The sequence below is a fragment of the Mauremys mutica genome, chromosome 10 (genome assembly GCF_020497125.1).
Source record: "Mauremys mutica isolate MM-2020 ecotype Southern chromosome 10, ASM2049712v1, whole genome shotgun sequence".
Classification (NCBI taxonomy): Eukaryota; Metazoa; Chordata; order Testudines; family Geoemydidae; genus Mauremys; species Mauremys mutica.
The window spans coordinates 42,140,886-42,162,274 of record NC_059081.1 but is presented as its reverse complement, the minus strand read 5'-3'; positions in this window follow the sequence as shown (position 1 = coordinate 42,162,274).

The following is a 21,389-nucleotide window of genomic DNA, read 5'->3' as shown; positions in this document are numbered from 1 at the left end:
GCAGATAGACTGGATTAGGCAAAGGATACAGCCGGGCTGTGGAACTAAGGCAGAGGCTCTGGAGGATGTGCCTGAGATAACTGGGCTTGCTTAAGCTTTGAAAGTTGAGGCGCTGCAAGCAAGCCCTGGCTGTGCAGGCCCGTTGTGGGTTTCGTCCATTCCCCTCTCCTTGCAGTGTACCTTTGGTCACATGAACAGTATGTCTGTTTGGAAGGAGCTGGTCTAAGTCATTTTAAATAGTGTCTGGCCACAGGCACCCAAAGGGGAGTGTTGTAACAAGGTGGCCTTCCCCTTTAAGAGCCAGCAGGAGTGGGGCCAGTCAGCCCTGCCTCGTTATACCTGTGCTGGGTGTTGGACTTAAGAGTAGGAAAGGCCAGCAGTGGAGGGCTGATTGGGAAGGAGAAAAGACAGACTGCTCCTAGGCCTATCTGGGTGAGGGCCAGGAGCTGTCTGAGGACTGTGGCTGGTCAGTGTCCTTTGCAAGAGGATGGGCACAGGACCAGCTGGATGGGTTGACTAGAGCTCAGGTATCTGCTGAAGCAGGCTGTTGCAGCTGAGGCTCCCTTGTAAGAAAGGGGGCTAGATGCTGAGCTCGGCTGAAGCATCCTTTGTCTAAATGACTCTGTTACCCCGGAAGGAGTAGAACTCTAAAGTGGCTTGGCTGGAGGGCCAAATCCTATCTGTGGCTAGATTAGGCCAAAAATCATTGTGGGGAAGCTGAGGCTGCGCTACTGCAATGCCAGGTCTTGCTGCATAGGAGTGTGTCAGGCCAGGGAGTCTTGTAACAAGTGTCTTGCAGGAATTGCAGTTGGGCCTCTCATGGTAACATGGTTGGAAGCAGGGGGGCTGCCACCCTGGAACTCGAATTGTGGCAGAGCCCTGGGATTCCACCAGAGAGAGGTGAAGGTAGCGAAACCTGTCACCTGTGGGTGCACTTGTGAGGGCCTGCAAGGGAGTGCCAGGCACCACCTGCATTGTAACCATAGCAGGACAGGGGAATAGGGGGTTTTGTAACATGTTGATCCAGTCTAAAGTGGGGTGAACTATGGAGTTCCACTGGGAAGAGAGTAAGTCAAGGCCTGTCATTTGGAAAGAGCATCCCTGGGAGAGACCAGAGGTGCAGCTGACCCCTTAGCCATCCCACTACATAGTAAGGAAAATACGTAAGAAAGAACAAATATGCATCATCGCCATGAAAGGGAAATTACAGAATTACAGTGGCATCTCTTTTCTGTGAAACAGCTATGCACATCACAGCCTATAAACCCTGCCAGAAAAAAGGCCTATCTATACCTTCTTGCTGGCAGAGATGAGTTAATTAACAGAAGGTTGAACATCAAACACTGAACAGCACTTTGGTAAAAAAAATAATCTTGGCACTAACAAATTAGCTCTTAACTTCCCATCCAATCACATTGCTTTGTTCCCTTCCACACACCCACCCTTTCTTTGTCCATTGTCTGTTTAGAGATCAGCTCTTCATGGCAGGGATCTTCTCGTCATACCAGTTCGTAAAGCACCTGGTACACTGTTTAAGCTATACAAGCAGTGGTGCTGGGGGTACTGCCACACCCCCATGGCTTGAAGTAGTAATAATAAACACTAAATACATGGCTTCCATCATCAGCAGCCCCCACTATAAAAATGGTTCCGGCACCCCTGCATACACATGGTGATTATTCATAGTAATAATAATAATAAGCCATATGGCACTGACTCAGCCCCACCCCACTGTAGCCAGTGCTATTATTCACTCACTTTCACAAATACCAAATTCACCCACAAACTTTAGGGGAAAAATATTTGGTAAAGATCTATGTTCCTTTCTGTATGTATTACATTGTATCTGACATGCAACAATACTTATATCACTCTGACCCATCTAACCTGTTGCTGCACCTTGACACAGGGATTGAGGCACATGTGCTTTGAAATGTAGATGCTTCCAAGACATTTCATGCTTGTCAGGTTGATAACAGATTTGTGCTGGTGATGAGATTAGTCTGAGTCACAAAGCATTAGAAGCCTGTTTCTGTTTACCTGGCCAATACATTTGTGAACAGCACTCTACACCAGGAGATGATGATAAAGCAAATACACAAATTGAGATTGTCCATAATAATCAAGGCACCAATCCACCATGTGGTTGGTTTCATTCAAAGCCTAAATCTGCTCTCTTCTACACTGAATTTACTGTAGCAATTGTGAGACCTACTCAGATTTCCTCAAGCTGAGTAGAAGTATTTCTCTGGATATTGCAACCATATCTTCTCAGTGATAGGGTGTCTACCCCACACAAGACATGAAGGGGTTAAGTAGAAGATAGGCCAATTAACTCCCTAGGCTGCAGGGAGCTGGGAGGGGGAGCCAGTGAGCAGGGATTAATTAGACATAAGGCTCAGCTGGACAGGTACAGGAGGGGCCTGTATAAAGCCCAGGAGCTGAGAGCAGAATGGGGGCTACAAAGGAAGCAGTCTTTTACTGGGAGAAGGGAGGTGTTTGGGGCTAGAAATAGGTAGCGACAGGAGGAGTTTGGGCTGGAAAACCCAGTGAAGTGGGGAGAGCCAGAAAGGTAGGAAAGGCTCAGGGTTAAAGCACCAAGGTAGGCTAATGCAAACCTTGGCTGCTGATTGGAGGGCCCCTGAACTGGAACCCAGAGTAGAGGGTCGGTCCAGGTACCTCTACCACCCACTGGAGATGTGGCATAGACCAGGCAAAAGATAGTGGACTGCCTGGGATGACTTCTGGAAAGACTTTAATACCCCCACCCTGGGCAGGGGAACCATGTAGTGACCTGACTGAAGGGCTGAGTCACAAAGAGGAGGCTGTGGTTCATGGAGTGAGAGGGGCTGCAGCATGAGAGAAGATGGTAGGTGGAGAGACCGACAGAAGGGGGTCCTGGACCTGGGAGGAGCTGATTCCCCAGAGTGGCCAGGAGGAGGCACCCTAGCCATCAGTGAATGCTGTCACTTCCTCCAGTAATGCCCATGTGGCTTCAGACTAGATGTTGGCTGGCAGCTCATACGGCACTTTGCTTTCCTTGTTATCACTCCTCCATGTGTTCTCTCTGATATCTCTGTGTGCCTGTTTCTCTAGGTTTTGATATTTCATCTTCCTGTTCTTAATCTTTTCTGTTCTTCAAGCATGGAAGAGGGCACTCAATCCATAGTAGCACCTAGTTTTAATCTCCTACCTCAGCACCCTTTGAGATTCCAAAGCTTGTATGGTTTATCAAACTGTTTTCTGTATGTTTTTCTGTGTAGTGGTATCATCATCATCATCAATATTTATGAAGTGCTCCTCACTATAATTTCTGGGTACACATCACAAGATTTAGATCTCCTAGTACACAGAAAAGAGAGCATATGCCTGTAGCAAATGAACCTTGGAGGGAAACCTAGTCAGTAGTCAGACTACAAACCCTGCAGTTATTACAACACCTGGATCAAGAGGTGTGGCTTTGCGTCACAGTAAATATGGCCAGTTTTTGAATCAAACTTTTCTGGAAGGTGTGAATTCAAGAAGTGAGGGCCCATTGTGTAGAACATGCACCAGTGCTGCTTCTTGTGAGCTTCATCTTTGGGTCTGACTGCTGAGTATTTCTGCTGAATATAAATGGCATAATGGGGCATAGAGGGAGAGAGATACTCTGTGATGTATGTGGATAGGACTTCATAGATACAGAACAGCACCTTGACTCTCCCCTGGAGATTAATTGTGAGTTAATACAATACCAGAGCAGAGGTGTAATGTGCTGCCAACAATCTGGCCTTCTTAGGACACAGGCAGACACTTTCAATTGAAGTCTTCAGGTGGCTTTGAAGCAGGGCTTTGGAGCTGAGCCCAGAGCTGGAGCGTGGAGCAGCTCTGGAGCAGTGGAGCTGCAGGTTTTTGCCTGGAGCTGGAGTGGAGCTGGAGCACAGCTCCAAAGCCCTGCTTTGAAATTGAGTTTTGGATAGATCTTATTAGTTAAACCTTGAGATATGAAGAGGCATAAATGGCTATACTGAGGTCCACTAAGAGATTGGGCAGAATATGTTGGCCAGTCATTGATAATAAAAGGCTGTTCTGGATACTGCTGCCCTCTGGAAGTCCAGGATCAGAGAGGAGTCTAGTCAGACCCAAGAATGAAAAAGGAGAGCAATTCTATAGTTATCTTGGAAATATTTCTTCTCATGTTTTATTCTTGTTAGGCAGAGAAAGTATGCTCTGTGTGACTTGGTGTGCTAAAAAAGCAGTACACTGCAAAATGTGCCTCAGATTCCTATGCACAAGCCAAAGCCTCCAGCCCTACTTGGTTTGCTGCCATGCAAATATCATCCTAGATGGAAGATCTGAAAAAAATCTGTAAACTCTCAAAATTACTGGGCATGGCCTAAGAAAATGTAAGAGGAGTTGCAGAATCCTGTACTAAGTATGCTACTGTGGGAAATAACTTACATTAGTAAAAATAAATAAGGATAGCCAAGGAAGGCTGTGTTGAGTTCCATTAACTTTCTGTCCAAAAAAAATCCACACCTTGGCATGGCGAAAAAAAAAAGTGTATGTATATCTCTCAGCAGAGAGGAGCCATCTTCTAAAGATGGGTGGCCTCCATCTCAGACTGTAAGAGGCTCTGAAAGGGTTGCTGCACATTTCTGTATGTCAGGCCTCTCTACTACAGATGTAGCCATATGCAAAGTAGTGCCATGCTCTGCATTTTCATAACACAGCATTTACAGTTTTTGATCTCTTTAATGAGTGTTTTTAATCATGACAACTGTCACGTTCCACCACCATTTTTTCCTCTCATTTTTGGATGACATAACACCTACTAATTTCCTTCGTAACTTTCTGAGGACCTTAGCCCTTCCTGTCTTTTTTTACTAGAAAGGGGGAAATATGGCCCCAAATGCCCCCTGTGAAATGAGAAGTGACAGTTTCATTTTTGGCAGGAGACTTCCAGCTTGTGACCGCTCCATTGCTAATTGTACAAGCACCTTTCAGTAGACTCAGTCTGTTGTGTGAGCAGAGGGGTTTCCATGGGCTTGCAGAGAAGTGGGAACAGGCAGAAGAGCTGTTGCTTCCCCCTTTCCATATATCTTGAGCCATTTGCACAAAGATTTCATCTTTTTTTTTCCCCCCCTCTCCCACCTGCACAGTGGAAGAGCCATTGATCATGGATATATTCTTAAATGGATGTATGCTGTTCCCTGGAAACCAGGCACTTTTGTGGGGTCTGTCACTATATCAAGTAAAAGAAAGTTGTTTTCTCTCCTCCCAGTGAGGCTATGAAAAGGTTCAAGAAATTTTAGGCTCACCCTAACCTTTAGCATATTAATGTCTTTTGCTCCTCACAAGAGGCCTCATATTACATGAAACAGTCTTGTAAATAAACCAATACAAAAACAAACAAACAAAACCCATGCTATTAGAGATGGGCTTTGCCCACCCCCCATCCTCCCAAGGCCTTAACACCCCCCAAATTTTCTCTCCTCCAGATCTGAACTTTGTGGGTTAGCCTACACCTACCCGTTATTGGTCTGAAGCAATTAAACTCTCTATCATTACATTTAAATGTTTATTTTTGTGACATTTCAGCTTTTAGTTGCATTAAAATGAATCAACTCAAAATTTAGCACATCTTACTTAAAAAAAATCATGAATTTGAAGGTAAATATTAAATTCTTCCCAACCTGCCATCTCAGGGAAATGATGACAGACTGGTATTTTCAAAAGAGCTCCGTATCAATAGGAACATAGTTGGAGCCATACTGAGCACTCTTGAAAAACCTATCTGTATTGAACATTATTATGTAGAAAATGAAGTGGTGGGCTCCCACCTTTCAGCTACATCCTAGGCTGAAGGAGACTTGTTGTGTCTCTGCTAGGACGGTGCAAATTTCTCTGCTCTGAGCCCCAGCCTCAGTGATGTACTTCCTAATGAAGTCAGCAGCTCTCAGGATCAGAACCTCTGAGAATCCACACTGGCTGATTCTCAGAGTTCCACGGACAGATGTCCAGTAGGCTCTTTGGTCAGAGGTCAAAGTGCCTCAGGAGAAGCTTCCCCCAAAAATGAATCTTTAAGAGAAATATGGGAGAAATAAAATTAGCTCCAGAATAAAGATCTGGACAAAGTCAACATTTCAATACTTTGGCGGTACTGACCACCCTATGTCCCACAAAAAATTAAGTTGCAGACATAATGAGCGGTGTTCTTCCAAAAGCTTAGCCAGCACTATTACACGCAGTTGAGGCTTATTATCATGTCTAGGTTGTAGGATTTTTGATCTATGATGTAGCATAAATACAGTTATAGATACTTTACTTACCTGTATTTATCACTCTGAAAAGATCATGTCTATTAATCACAGATAAGAGCATTGCCTATTGTGCCCCTTACAATTAGAGTGCTCTGCCAGCAGAATTGAAGCAAATGCCAAGATCAAGGAAATGTAAGATCGCTATATAGTCTCATTTCAGAAAACCTTGCATATGCTGTAACCAGGGTCTTGTATGGATTCTTTTTTAGTTTTCTGCCATTAAAAGTGAATCCGAACATCCCTAATTGTGGCTCAAGTTTGTCTCAAGATCCAAACATTGGGGATTGGGCCTGTCTCTAGTAATCTTCCAAAAATATTACAGTAGGTATCTCATTTGTGCCTCTTTGTCCTTGGGACTCTAGCAGAGATGAGTTACTGGGCTGTATTGGAGAGAATTTTTAAAAAACATGTGTATAAGGGCCAACATTTTCAGATTTAGGCATCTCAGATTAAGCATCTGAATGAGTAACCCCATTTTCAAAAGTGATGAGTGCCCACAACTCCCATTTATCTTTACGCAAATTCCAAGCACACCAAAATCTTAGAGTTCAAAATCTGGATCCAAATTTTGCTGCTTGAGCTCATCTTTAATTAAGAGTATGTACAAAGAAGTTTGTAAAATATTTAGATCTCTTTTGGTGATTTTTTTTAACTATTTGTCAGTCTAAAAAAGGCTGATTATCTTCTACCACTAAATTTAAGGGCTATTCGTATATAAGAGGTCAGACTTGATGCTCTAATGGTCTCTTTTGGCCCTAAACTATGAATTAAACTCTGTGTATCTACAAAGGGTCTACAACATGAAAGCACACAATGTAACTGTTAGTGCACAATAGCAGCGTCCACACTTAGTGCATGGCAGGCTTGTGCCCTGTACAGTCACATCCTGTCATCTATCAGAGGGGTAGCCATGTTAGTCTGGATCTGTAAAAGCGGCAAAGAGTCCTGTGGCACCTTATAGACTAACAGACGTATTGGAGCATGAGCTTTCATGGGTGAATATGAGCACGAAAGCTCATGCTCCAGTACGTTTGTTAGTCTATAAGGTGCCACAGAACTCTTTGCTGCAGTCACATCCTGATTTGCCACACACAAAGTCTTCTTATAGACAAGCCCTAGCTTATATATCTTTTTTAAAAAATACACGTGAGTAACTAACAAGAAGTCTGTCTTACCATTCAATTGCTTTGCTTTTGTCATTTCTCTTCTCCCCTTTAGTTGAATACTGTATGCTCTTCAGGGCCGGGGCCTAGTCTTCACACACATCTGTAAAGCATCTAGCATGCTACAGAGAAATGTAAGCAGTTTGGTGCAGGGAACATCTTTTTGTTCTGTTTGTACAGAAACTAGCACAATGGGGTCCTGGTCTATGATGGGGCTTGTAGATTCTACTCCAACAAAATAATAGCACATTGATGCTATACAAATGTATTAATAATAATTACTAACTGCTTTCAATGTGTTTGCAGCTATAAGACAACTGAAATTTTTACTTTGTTTTCCTGCAGAATTTACCTGTTAAATGGGTAACTTTATAGAGGAAATTCTAGTCACTAATAAGGAATAAAACTATGTGAACAAGACAAAATATTTCAATTTTTTTTTCTAAGAAGAAACTCGTAATTTAGATCGGCCAGGTACCTCAGCACTAAGAATGTTTGTTGTAAGAACACCTGAGTCAGACAGCACATTTTAAGAGTGGGTGTTTAAGTTTTCTGTGTTTGAAGAGAAACAAAATTTACATTAGGTAGCAGTATTTTTCCTATATTTATTTTTAAATCAGCTGGGTTTTGGCAGAAAGCATTCTCATTTTTCTGTCCCTGTACATACTTACACTCTTAATAAAGGTTCTTATATGGAGAGGTTTATAGTTCTAATGCAGCCACTTCATACACGTGAAATTCTGACTGGAGCTAGTGCTGCTCAGAAAGAGGGGAAGTGCACAAGCATAGATAGAGAGGCAATGGCAGCATGGATTCTCAGTGAATCAGTCTGTGCTAGGGAAGGGAAGCATATGGGAAAATGGAGCAGCAGTGAGCACATGAACCTCCTAGAACTATGGGGATTTTCCCACTGGTTTTAGGGCATTCACATCACTTGCCCCTCTCTGGATCTGCTCATGCCTCCTTTAGCAAAGGGATGATGTGTTGAGAATTCTGCATGGTTTACAACTGCTTGCAGTTTTCTGAGGTGCTATCCCCACCATGAAACATTTTCTATACAGGAGGAGAAAATTACTGTTTTGGGAAGGGGAGTTGCCTCTTATCCAATGAAAAGGAAATCTCTGAGGACAAAGAGTTCAGAACTACTGGAAGGAATTATTAAATCCATCTGACCAAAGAAGTGCATGGTTTCTGATATTCACTTTATGCTTTGTCAACTGGATTTTTACAGGTGATGAAATTGCATTTCCTTTCTGATGTGTCTGAAAATGGATCAGCAGCCTACACCTGACAGTCACTCTTGTTTAGTCTTCATGAGCATGATAATTTAAACCAGATAAGAATGGCCATACTGAGTGAGCACAATGGTGCATCTAGCCCAGTATCCTGTCTTCTGGCAGTGGCCAGTACCAGATACTTTAGAGCAGTGGTTCTCAAACTAGGGCCACCACTTGTTCAGAGAAAGCCCCTGGCAGGCCGGGCCGGTTTGTTTACCTGCCGCATCCGCAGGTTTCGCCGATTGTGGCTCCCACTGGCTCCAGGCCAATGGGGGCTGCAGAAAGCAGCACGGGCTGAGGGATATGCTGGCCACCCTTCCTGCAGCTCCCATTGGCCTGGAGCGGTGAACCGTGGCCAGTGGGAGCGCGATTGGCCGAACCTATGGACGCGGCAGGTAAACAAACCAGCCCAGTCTGCCAGGGGCTTTCCCTGAACAAGCGGTGGCCCTAGTTTGAGAACCACTGCTTTAGAGGGAATGAACAGAACAGGGCAGTTTGGTGAGTGATTCATCCCCTGTCATACAGTCCAGCTTCTGACAGTCAGAGGTTTAGGGACACCCAGAGCACAGGGTCCTTAACTGTCTTGGTCTACTGATGGACGTATCCTCCATGAAATCTAATTTTTTTTTTAACCCGGTTATACTTTGGCCTTCGCAACATTCCCAGGTTGACTCTGCGTTGTGTGAAGAAGTACTTCCTTATGTATGTTTTAAACCTGCTGCCTATTCATTTTATTGGGTAACCCCTGGTTGTATGTTTTATGAATGAGTAAATAACACTTCCTTATTCACTTTCTTCACATCATTCATGATTTTATAGACCTCTATCATCACACACACACACCGAGTTGTCTTTCTTCCAAGCTGAACAATCCTAGTCATTTTAATCTCTCCTGATATGGAAGTTGTTCCATTCCCCTAATCATTTTTGTTGCCCTTCTCTGTACTTTCCAGTTCTAATATCACTTTATGAATGTGGCAACCAGAACTGCAGGCACTATTCAAACTGTTGGCATACCATAGCTTTATATAGTGGCATATTTTCTGTCTTATTATCTATCCCTTTCCTAATGGGTCCTAACATTGTGCTAGCTTTTTTGACTGCTGCTGCACACTGAGCAGACATTTTCAGAGAAACGTAGGACCAAGCATGAACATATAACCACCAGATTTGTTTTAACAAGGTAACCAATTGCATTCTGGCTAGGACTTTGTGGACCAGGCCTCACTCACATTTGAAGTCAATAAGAATTTTGCCATTTGACTGCACGGGGAGCAGGCACTATAAGGAGCAATCCCACAATAGCAGAGTCATTGCATTATTTTACTTATGGAAACATTAACTGTACATTTTACCATTGCTAAACTTTATCCTTTTAGATATAGTATAGTTGATCAAATAATAAATCATCTCATCAGCAACAGATCATGGCTGAGAGTGAAGGCTCATAGTGCTCCTTAAGCTTAAGTGATTCCTAATAATTAGAGAAGATTCATAAGTTATATATGATACAACTAATTTTCATTTTGGGTGGCATAATAGGTGGTATTTCAAATTATCAAGCCTTTTTCTCTCCCTGCAAAACTTCTCTTTACAACACATTTAGAACAAAATAGCACGATGGATATTAATTGAGACTCTAAGTAGCACTTACAAATATTGGACCATTGAAAAGTGCTCAGTAAATCAGTTTGCTTTAGAAACATTTACTTTGGAATAAATGACACACATGGTCAATTGGTTTCCAAACAATCCAGAGCCTTGGAAAGAAAGAACACATTAGATCTGAGAAATGCATTCAGGATTTTCAAGATTAGTAAACAGCCAGTTGAAAAAACAAATACATGACAATTTGGGGGAGCTTGCAGAATGTGGCTTGAAGTCTACCAATAGTTTATGGGACTTGATGCTCAGGGGATCGGAAATGGGATACAGTGCATTTCAACTCCAGATCATTGGGTTGAATCCATGCCATCTCAACAGAGACTGAAACTCATTACAATGATGTCTGTTCGGTTGCCTATGGGAAATGAATTGTCAATGTCAATGCAGTTCCTAGATGATGGGGGTTTACAAGACAATTGGCCCCCTTGTTAGCAGTCTCAGTAGAGAAGCCAAGGATTAAATATGGTTGTGGTAAACCAAGGCTGAAGTGTGTTCCTTGGGCAGAGTAGGGAAGCTTATTCTGCCACTGGCTGAACCATAAAGCAAAGATTTAGGACCCCTGTGCTGTCACTAAAATCAGTTTAAATAAACATTCTACAGATACACCAGTTTTTATTATTGGACATAACATGTTCAAATGGCATGTACAATATGTAGCATTTCTAACACTGCAGTACAGTGGTTAACATTATTTTGTACTGAACTCAGAATGTTTTAGAAATCTGTGCTAATTCTACATGAGTCTGGAGATCAGTTCAACCAAGTTTGTGATATTTTTGTCTCAGCTTTTACTTTCAGTGACAGAGCTGTTTTCCTCTACTCTGTTATTGCAGTTGTTTAAAATCTGTAATTCTACTGCCTCTAATTACATATAGCTCAGAGAAATGTCCACTTTCAGATCGAGGCATGCAGATGGGAATGCAGGGATAAGATTTTTGGAATTTTCAAGTGAGAAGGAAGGAAGAATTAAGTTCTGGGTAGAATTCATCCAAAAATGTAGGTTGTGTAGTCTTTTCTATTCTCAGCACACACAAAAAAGCTAAACATGTAAATTAAAGCTACACAAGAGAGACCCTACAGTATCTAATACCCTGGAATCTGCAGCTCACTCAGATTACCCCACTCACATATTCCTACTCCTAATAAAACAGGAAATATTGTACAGAGGAAAAAATATTAGCCAGATTCCAGGAATGATCCAAACGTGCAGCAATATGATCTTAGCATTCAGCACTAAACATAATTATTAAGATGATTATCTTATCTACATGGTGTCCTGGGTCTCTGAAGTCTGTGCATAAACTGCAGAATAGTGGTCCAAATTCTGCCCTCACTTGCATCCGGCACTCGCTCAGTGATGTCACTATGGTTGCATCCAGTACTAGTGAGGGCAGGTTTTGGCTCAGGTTCTGAATTCCTAGATATCAACGTGATAGGTATATTGGAAATACCTTAGCGAGACAGATTTGATGTTGTCTGTTGGGCCACCATACCACTGACAATGTTTAACATAGTTAAGTATTGCCTAGGATGACTGTCTCTGAAAATCAGGCAGGTCACTATTTTTAGGGCTTGTTCTGGTATCTTTGTCAGTTTTTCATAAATTATTATGTCCCAATTGTTGTAAATCCCTGCGTAATCTAGCTATCCGAAGGAGCTGCTGAACAACCCAGGAAATTAACACCACCGTGGCTGAAGGTATATGCATGATGGATCACCTCCAATCAGGGACTGTAACATGCCATTACCATGCCCTCTTCTCCTCCTCAGCATGTCTTCCATTAAAAATCCCCACTCCTCTTAATATAAATCTTTCCTTCTGTTCCCCAAACCCTCTTATGCACACCTCCCACACAACCTACTCAAACCATTGCCTTTGGAGCACTCCCTCCTGCCACTACAGTTGTCCTGGTTTTTCACTGTAAAAATCAAGCCACCCTGCTAATGCAGCTGTAGTTCTCATAATTGTTACTGGAGAGAGGAAGGAGGGATGGGGCAGAAGAGGGGATGATCCTCAGTCCTGAAGTCCTGACCTCAGTGGGAGTTTTGCCCAAGTATGGACTACAGGCCCATGCCCAGAGTAGACTGTCTGTGTGACATTGCTTTTTCATAAAAATGATTTGTAAATATTACATCACTACTCATGGCAGATGGAAGAACATATTGTAAATATGTAAAATAATGCATTAGTACATTACATTACATTACAGTACATTTATGTTAATGTACATTAGTACATTAACATAAATAAGGCTAAAATTGCAAAGCTTTGTAGAAAATGTAAAATCATTAATGGAATGATGTGCAGTTTGTTGATTCTTGGAGCAGACACCAATCATAAATATCGTGCAGCTGCTAAGAGCACTAGCTAACAATAAGATTATTTAAACTTTCCTTTAAGGGCAGGATTAATTGATCTTTGAGACGTAGCGCTTGATTCCAGCAGTAACTGACACTACTTCCAATTTGTATTTAAGGAACAACGCAGGAGCTTCTAAATTTTATATCTTTATTATATCTTTGAGTTTAAGTCAATCTCATGATGGCAAAGGGCTGTCAGATTATCCATAGTAAATAGTCTATTTGCCCACAAAACAGGACCAGAATACATATTAAAAGAGTCAACAACCCTTCTCAGTCCAGCATGACAGGACCGTCTCTAGAGATGAGCATAGAACAGTCTGTGTGCATGTTCAGTTCATGGGTTCTTTATGGAGGCTGCCAATAAGGGTGCCAATTAATGGCAATTTTGATTCTTTTAAAATTGATATGGACACATGACCCCAATAAACTGGACTGAGCCTCAGTTCATTTCACACAGGCCACTGACCATGGTGATGTACAGAAAATGATGGTATCTTTCAGTCTCTTCCAGTGTAGGCTGGACTTGAACATACTAAAGGTGAAAGCACAGTGCCTCTCACAGGTACTCCTAGGGTGGTATATCTCTAAATTGCCCCAAATGTGGGCTTGTACATAAAGGCCCTGATTCAGCAAAGAACTTAATGGAAGAATACTTACATGTTGAGTTGTGCCTCTTGGCCCCAGTTCAGCAAGGTAGTTCAGCATGCTTCTGTCTTGAAGTCAGTGGTATTACTCACATTTGTAAAGTTAGTCACCTTATTGAATCAAGGCCAGAAGACACAATTGTTCACAAGTGTTCTTCTATTAAGTAGAGATCTTATAGGACATCAGGTGCAAAGGGTCCTGCTACAGCTCTGATGAATGAATCTTTTCCTTACATTAAGCACATACATTTTACTTTCATTATATCTATAAGAGCCAGAAAGCACCCTGCAGCCTTGTGAATTTGGTTCAAACTTTCTTATTAATAAATGAAAATGCTTTGAAGCCAAGTTACATAGATGGCTTGCAAAATGAAAGGCCTTGGCTGCTGATGCTGTTGTTGCCAGATAAAACAAATAGGGCCTGAAGGAATGGAAATATCTAATTCCTCCACACATTGAATTTGTTTACGGTTCACTTGGCATGAAATATTTTTTCCCCTTTGGAAATTAGTTCTTAAACCAGAAGCAAATTCTGATATTAAAAAAAAATTGGCCTGTAAAAACAACACCACAAATTAACAGGAATGAACACTTTCACACAGGAAAAAATGATTCATTAACTGCTCTTTCCCTGTTGGAGAAGAATGCATTTTTGGCTTGTCCTCAGAGAGTCTAAGGATGCTTATAATACAAGCAACATTTAGAAAAACTTCATTACATAGAGAAAATTTCAGGCTTCAATTTTTCTTCTTGAGAGAGTTCAGTGGTTGCTTTATTTTGTGTGTGTGTGTTTTTTATACACAAAATTAGGTTCTAGCAAAGGGAAAGTGCATTTATGCAAAAGCAATTTATCAACCACTTCTGTGCTCAGAATTCACTGAGGTAATTTAGATACTTTAATGGCAAGGTAGTTTAGGTAGGTATGCAATAAACGTTTTCCCCCAACCCCAACAAACAGCTAGAGTAATGGAAAACGTGTGCTCTAAATGAACCTTTTCAGTAAAGTAATTCTTGTTTTAATTATTTAGCAGTTACCAAATATGAAATAAAACCACATAGCAAACTTCCTTAGAATAGTGTCTCATATTGTGGAACACTCTTATATTTGATAGTTTTTATATTGGCTGTAATTAAAAGGCTAACATAATGCAGTATGCTGCAATAATCTGTTTCTCATAACATTAAATGTGGAGCAAGCTCCTACCCCTATGAGAAGACCCTTTGGATCCCTTATTTGCAATATTTTCAGGTGGCCTTGACCTTAATGATGTCAGACATATATTACATCTGCACTATAATTTACTATTGACATTGTGGATTAAATTTGTTGTTTCAGCTAATGCAACAGAGCAAGCAAAGGCAGATTGTGAAACAAAGCCAACTACTGAAATACGACAGTTGTCAAGTATAAATTTACAAAAGATATTCAGACTGAGCACGGAAGACAAAAATAAATGGACAGAGAAGCCGTTTCTGACAGACTGCAAGGGGCTAGAGACTTAAACTTGAACACTGTAAATCCAAATGTCACAAAATGCTGCTACAGAGTGTGAGACATGTCTATTTCTCAGGAATATAAATGGTGATATGAAACCAAACTTTCAAGATGCTGTGCATTTTTGAAAAGTATATCACTACTGCCTGATAACAACATGGTGATCTTTTTTCTGTTAGCTTTAAAAGCATAGAAATTCATACTTTAAATCCAACCACCAACAAATTAACAATATTTCAAGCAGATGGATGAGAAAATTAGCAAATGGAGTTTTCTATTCAATAGAAAAATAAATTATATTATGGTTACTCAAAATTTAGTCTGTGACTTGTGTCCAGTTAACTGTTGTGGAGGTTTTTTATTAGCAGAACTCAAGAACATTAGTATTTTCTTATCTATTTTACAACCATTGGGATAACAGGAGCTCTATAAATGTAAAATATTTTTACTATTGCATATATGTTATGTTATCACATAATTTTCAATGTTTCCTTTTGAAATGGATTTACTGCAGTTCCAAGGATGATATAGCATCTTACTGTCTATTGACAGGACTCAATAAAATATGACATCCAAGTATTCTGAGTGTGCAGACATGCTTATGCATGTCTGCTGCTATATCCTGTGAAATATTCTGCAACTACTTTGTTTATTCTAGATACTAAAATCATGACAGGAATAACTGAGGCTGTAAACACAGGAAGAGAACACTAGCCAAAACATGCAGCTCAGAGCTTTCCAGTTCTCAGTTGGAATCGGCTACAAGAATGTGCTTTCTTTTTTCGTTACAGTTTTGGGAATAAATCTAACATGAGGAAATTAAAACACTGGCTCCATGACCTAAATAAGTTGTCAGCATAGATTTAAGAGGAACATATTGTAGAGTAGTCACAAAACCATCAATGAAGCAACTGTGATCTCTACCAAAATATAGAGCGGCAGTCTTTTGGGAACTGTGGAGAGGAATGGTACCTATTTGTGTGATATGGTAGGGTAACTAAAAAGTGACCTGCATATTTCAGAATCTTTCTGTGGTTTAAATCCAGTTCTTATCTTGCTGATGTGATGACTCCCTTTGGCAATAAAAGGAGAGGCTCTGAAATAATGTATAGAACGAGTTCTTAATCTCTATGGGGCTAAGTTTTCATTTCTTCTGCATGCAAAACTCCCATTGACTCCACATAGGTACAGATTGCAATAACACGTGATGAAATGCAAAGTTAAAATGGACACTCTTTAGCTCTTCCCATTATGTCAAAGACCTTGCAAGAGATGATCAATATAGGCCTGCTCCAGAGAAGTTCTGTGCACCATTGACTGAGAACACCTCGTGGGAGCAGCTTTTATATGGTGTGCTTTAATACCTAAGGACAGCAGCATGAGTTTAAGATTAATTCCAAATGGAGTGTCAGGAGTTTGGGGATCAAGCATTAAATGTTAATTGTAGCACTTTATGGAGCTAAATGATTTATACTGTATCAGCTGAGAATGTGCTAGTCTTTAAAACCTATTATACAAGACAAAATTAGATAGGGATATTTAAATTGGCAATGTTGTATTCATATTTATAGCTTCATTCAGCCTATATATTGATTTCCTTTAATCTCTCCTTATAAGGTAAATCTTTTACATTGACACGCCTGGATAGTGGATATGCTCAGCCAATATACCATGCTGTTTCATATGACAATTATTTTGTAAGTAATTTAAATGATCACTACAGAAGGGTTATTATGATCCACTAACATCGTTAACAATTACATCTTGCTTAGGTAAATGTTGTATGGTAGAGTAAAAATACCGAAACGGTGGGGGCTGATGAGGAAAAGAACAGTATATTGTCTTTTCAGAGGTGAGCAAAGGTTAGCCCCATTTACATATCTGGTGTAAATGTAAAATAAACGAGTTCTGTCTTTAATTTACCTTTTCTCCCTCAGTGAAAATCCTAGGTGTTAGAAAAGGATTGTGTCGAGGATGCAGTCACTAGACAAAAAGTGCTTCTTATTATTAATGGCTGGAGGAGCCCTCTGTGTAATCAAAAGGCACCGCTGCAGTGATATACGGCCAGTGACAAAGCCAGAGATCTTTCCTTCTCGGCGCTACAAGCCTACCAGCTAAGAGTAAGGAACTTCCAGTGCTGTATATCTGCAAGATAAATAGCAAAAGATATGAATATATGTGGTGCTTCCAGTCTTGTAAAGTATTGTTATATCCCCCACATACAATCATTCTAAATATGACTCAGGTGCATTTTTCACAATTTCAGCGTTATCCTGGCTGTTTGTAAATAGAAATAGTTTCTCAGCAGAGATTTAAAACCCTCTAACTGTGCTGCTTTCTGCGGTCTGATTTGGAAACCGGTGTCTCCACAACTGATGGTGTCAGCAGAGCAGCTTTCATAAGATTCATAACCCCCTTTTACCATGACAAGCAGCAGGGAACTTATCAATGATAGAAATCATTTAACGAATATACAAGAATCATTTTTATTTGTATTGCTCAGCTATGTCTCTTTCAAGCTAAATAGGAAGAGATTTCCAGTGAAAAGCAAAGCTAACAATAATGTTTGATTAATATAAAATGATGTGTTTTTGTGCTTATCAAGACCTTCATCTCTGCTGGGATGGCTGTGGTTAATGTCCAGATTTCCATGAAAAATTAAAAGAAGTGAAGCTTTGAATGGGCAAGACCAGCCCTTTCATCAGATCAATGGCAGAAACATGTCCACACACATACAGGAAGTCAATGCAGCTCTGTGACCTTTTCATGAACTTTCTAAGAGACGGAAAGATCATTCAAGGAGGCAGAGGTCAGTGTTCATGCTGGTCACAAACAAAAATCAGATTTAGTCAGGCATTGAAAGATAGTTACTAGGTCCTCTCCTTACTTGAACAAAATACTATTTGCATATTTTTGCACCACTGCAAAACAAACTGGTTTAATATTTACAGCATTAGTATAGCACAGCTCTGGTATAGTAAATTTGCTTAATAGAATGTATTCTAATTTATCACATTTAATGTATCCACCAAGGAAAAAAATTGGTTTCAATAATGTGATGGAAGTGACACACTATGATAAAAGTCTGGAAATTTAAATTAAACACAGACATTCCTTTATTTGTCCTATGGAAGCAAAGATATTGCAAGAGACAGAGATCAATATATGGAGTTATGTGCTACAATACTTATGAAGAAAAAGCATGAGTTAAGGATAAGGTGACAGTAAAAAGAGAACCGCTACTCTAGTATTTGGAATCAACCATAATGGATTATAAATACAATGGAGTCTTTGTTTAAATAATAACAAAAAATCTAAGATGAAATATACAAGAAATAATCTTGCTTTTGGCAGGTCACAAAAGAAAATCAACATGGTGATCTCAGTCTTCTGTAGCCCACAGTGGACATTGTTCACATTACACCACCATACATGATACATGGTAATCTCTTCTTGAGCCTCATCCAGGAATGGACAAGTAGGTGACATAAATGAGTCCTGAAGTGCACTCAGTACAGATGTCTGGGGATGCTTGTACAATATCACCGCATACCAGGGCATGTACATATTTTTCGTTAAAGGCAAAATGAAAAGCAATAACCACTTCTTTAGGGTGACTAAAGGCTGTCTCAGTGTTGTTGGTTTCTTTAAATTTAAACCTCCAAACATTTTCCTTGCTTTTCATTCCCCAACATTAGAAATATCAGGTCATCACTTCTCCCTTTGAGCTGGATGGCTTTGGCAAGATAGAGGACGTGAATAGTCATGTCTTGAGAGGCTGTAGCCTGAATGCCAGATCTCTCTCCACCTCAATTGGGGGAGACAACTCAGAAGGAATAAGACTTAACAGCCTTTCTCTCACCTGAAAAAGCAGAAAGCATTATATATGTTTAAAGTGTCATGCAGCTCTCTCTAAATATTGAAAGAGAATAGTAAAGGGCAAGAATACATTTTTACTTCGGTTTTAATTCAAAGTTTAGTGTGAAGTCTAGAACAGAAAAGACACGGTGAAGTCAATGGGAGTTTTGCTGTTGACTTTAATAAGGCCAAGGTTTCACACTTGGACAGTAAGGGTTAGATCCTGAAAATAGTCTGCACCCCAGCTGGATATATTTGCAGAATCTAGCTCAAAGAAATGTATAATTAGAAATAGGATAGATTTATGTATTTGACTATTCTCTCTGCCAAAGCCTAGTAGCCTAATGGAGCTGGTAGGCAGAGCTGAGCAAACAATGTTTTGTTCTTCCCATGAAAACTTAGAGATTTCAAAAACTTTCCCCTTCTGCATTGGGATGAACCAGTCCTTTCAAAGTTTGCCACAAAAAACGAGAGAGAGCGCAAGACCCCCAAATAGCAAAGACCTGGTGGTTAGGGTAGGCATGTGGGATACCTAAGTTCAAGCCCCTGCTTTGCCATTTTCCCACATCCCAGTCAAGTGCCCCAACCATGGGGGTACTGGGGCTTGCTCTTACCCAATGGCTATTTGAATTATTTATACAAAGGGAAACAGCTTCAACAGGAGAGATTGAGATGGACTCACCCCAGAATAGCCAATCATCTGGGCTCTCACCTGGGATGTGGGAGACCTAGGTTCAATGAGGCAGGGACTGGAACTTGAACCTCTCTCTTTCTCACATCCCAGCTGAATGCCCTGGCCACCAGGCTATTGGCTCTTCTAAGCTTGTTTTCTCCCTGACCAGAAAGTCCATCCTGGACCCAAGACAGGTTTCAATGAATCTTCATTTTCCAATGAACCAGTTTTGTCAAAAAATTCCTGACCAGCTCTACTGCCAGGACGTGTTTAAGGTAAATATTAGTGATGACTAAACTTCAAAAAAGTTCTGAAACCCATAAGATATTGAGTTCCTTCAACAGCTTGAGAAGTGCACCACTTGCTTATTATTGCACACCCTGAAGTGTCATTGCTATTGGAGGATATTACGTTTCATTAAAAAATTATAGAGGTTATGAAATATATCAGGGGTGAGGAACCTTTTTTTCTATCACATGCCATTGACCCACAGAAAAAATCAATGAGGGGGCCCCACACAGTAAAAAGCAACTTAATTTAGGGGGTTTTTTTAGAGAGAGAAATATACAACATTGAACTCACCTGCTTTTTTTTAGTGTGATGGCTGAGGTTGCTTTTCCTTGGCACAGGAGCTGAAGAATGAACATTTAGATGAAGGAACATGCTGCACGGTCAGGAGGAAATGACAACGACATCATATGCACAAGATTCTGGGCCACGAGCTGGATGAAATTAAGCAATAGGCTCTAGGTTCCCCAACCCTGAAATATATCCTTCCACTATGAAAGTAGTTCTTAGTAAAATAAGAGGGCAAAAGTAATAAATATATTTTTCCTTATTTGATTATATTAGTTTCTTAATTTTTTCTAACCCTCACTCTCTTTTTCTAATGTTCTCTGGGCTATTTGGACCACTTACCCCTATCTCTTAGCCCTGCAAGCCCAACTGACCTTTCAACAGTTATTTGTTGCTCAGTAACCAATTTTAACTCACTTTCCTTTGTACAACTTAAATCTGGTCTTTGGTTCAGCTTTTGCACCATAAAATGAAGGGAAATGTCTCTGAAAGGAAATGTCTCTTAAAATGACAGTGTTTGGGTTTTACACACTGCAGCTTCTGACTGTTGGGAGGGACACTTTCTATATAATCACCAAGAACTGAAGTGTATTAAAACAGGGCCTTTTTCTCAGTTACACTAAGGATGCTTTATACTGTTCTGGCACTAGTGAGAATGGAAACAGTCCCCTGACCTCCCTAACTGGTACAGACCTAAAGGTAATAATTGGAGATATACCAATCTCCTAGAACTGGAAGGGACCTTGAAAGGTCATCAAGTCCAGCCCCCTGCCTTCACTAGCAGGACCAATTTGGTATAAAGGCCACACACCAGCCATGCTCCTAGGTTTGTAGTAAATGGGGTAGATCAGAGCTGAATTCTAGGTGTGGCCAGAGCACTATGGGAAACAGAGCTTAAGTCAGAGCAGCCCTGGGGCTGGTCTAACTTTCACCAAGGCCTGGGCAGGTCCCCGTAGGACTCCAAAGTACAGAGAGCACAAAGAAGGCTTAGAGCCACTGTTACCCCCACCTACTTGTTGCTACCTTAAGTCCAGAAATGGAGTAACTGAGAATCAGGCCCCCTCATTTTTACTGTAAATATTTTAATTCTCCTTTTTAACACCTTAAAATGACAGTGTTTGGGTTTTACAGCACTTCTCCCGCTAAAAAATAATTAGCCTTTCCAAAAAGTTACTATGTAGTATATGGGTTTTCATGGCACTTTGGTTCTTGAGCCAGCTGTGCAGATGCTATACTTTCTATTCCATCAGTAACTAGGGAGGACGTTTAATAGCAGCTATTAAAGTTAAATCAGCAGGACTGGATAACTTCTACCCAAGAGTATTAAAAGAATAGGCCAAGGAACTTTCTAAGCCATTATTGCTGACTTTTA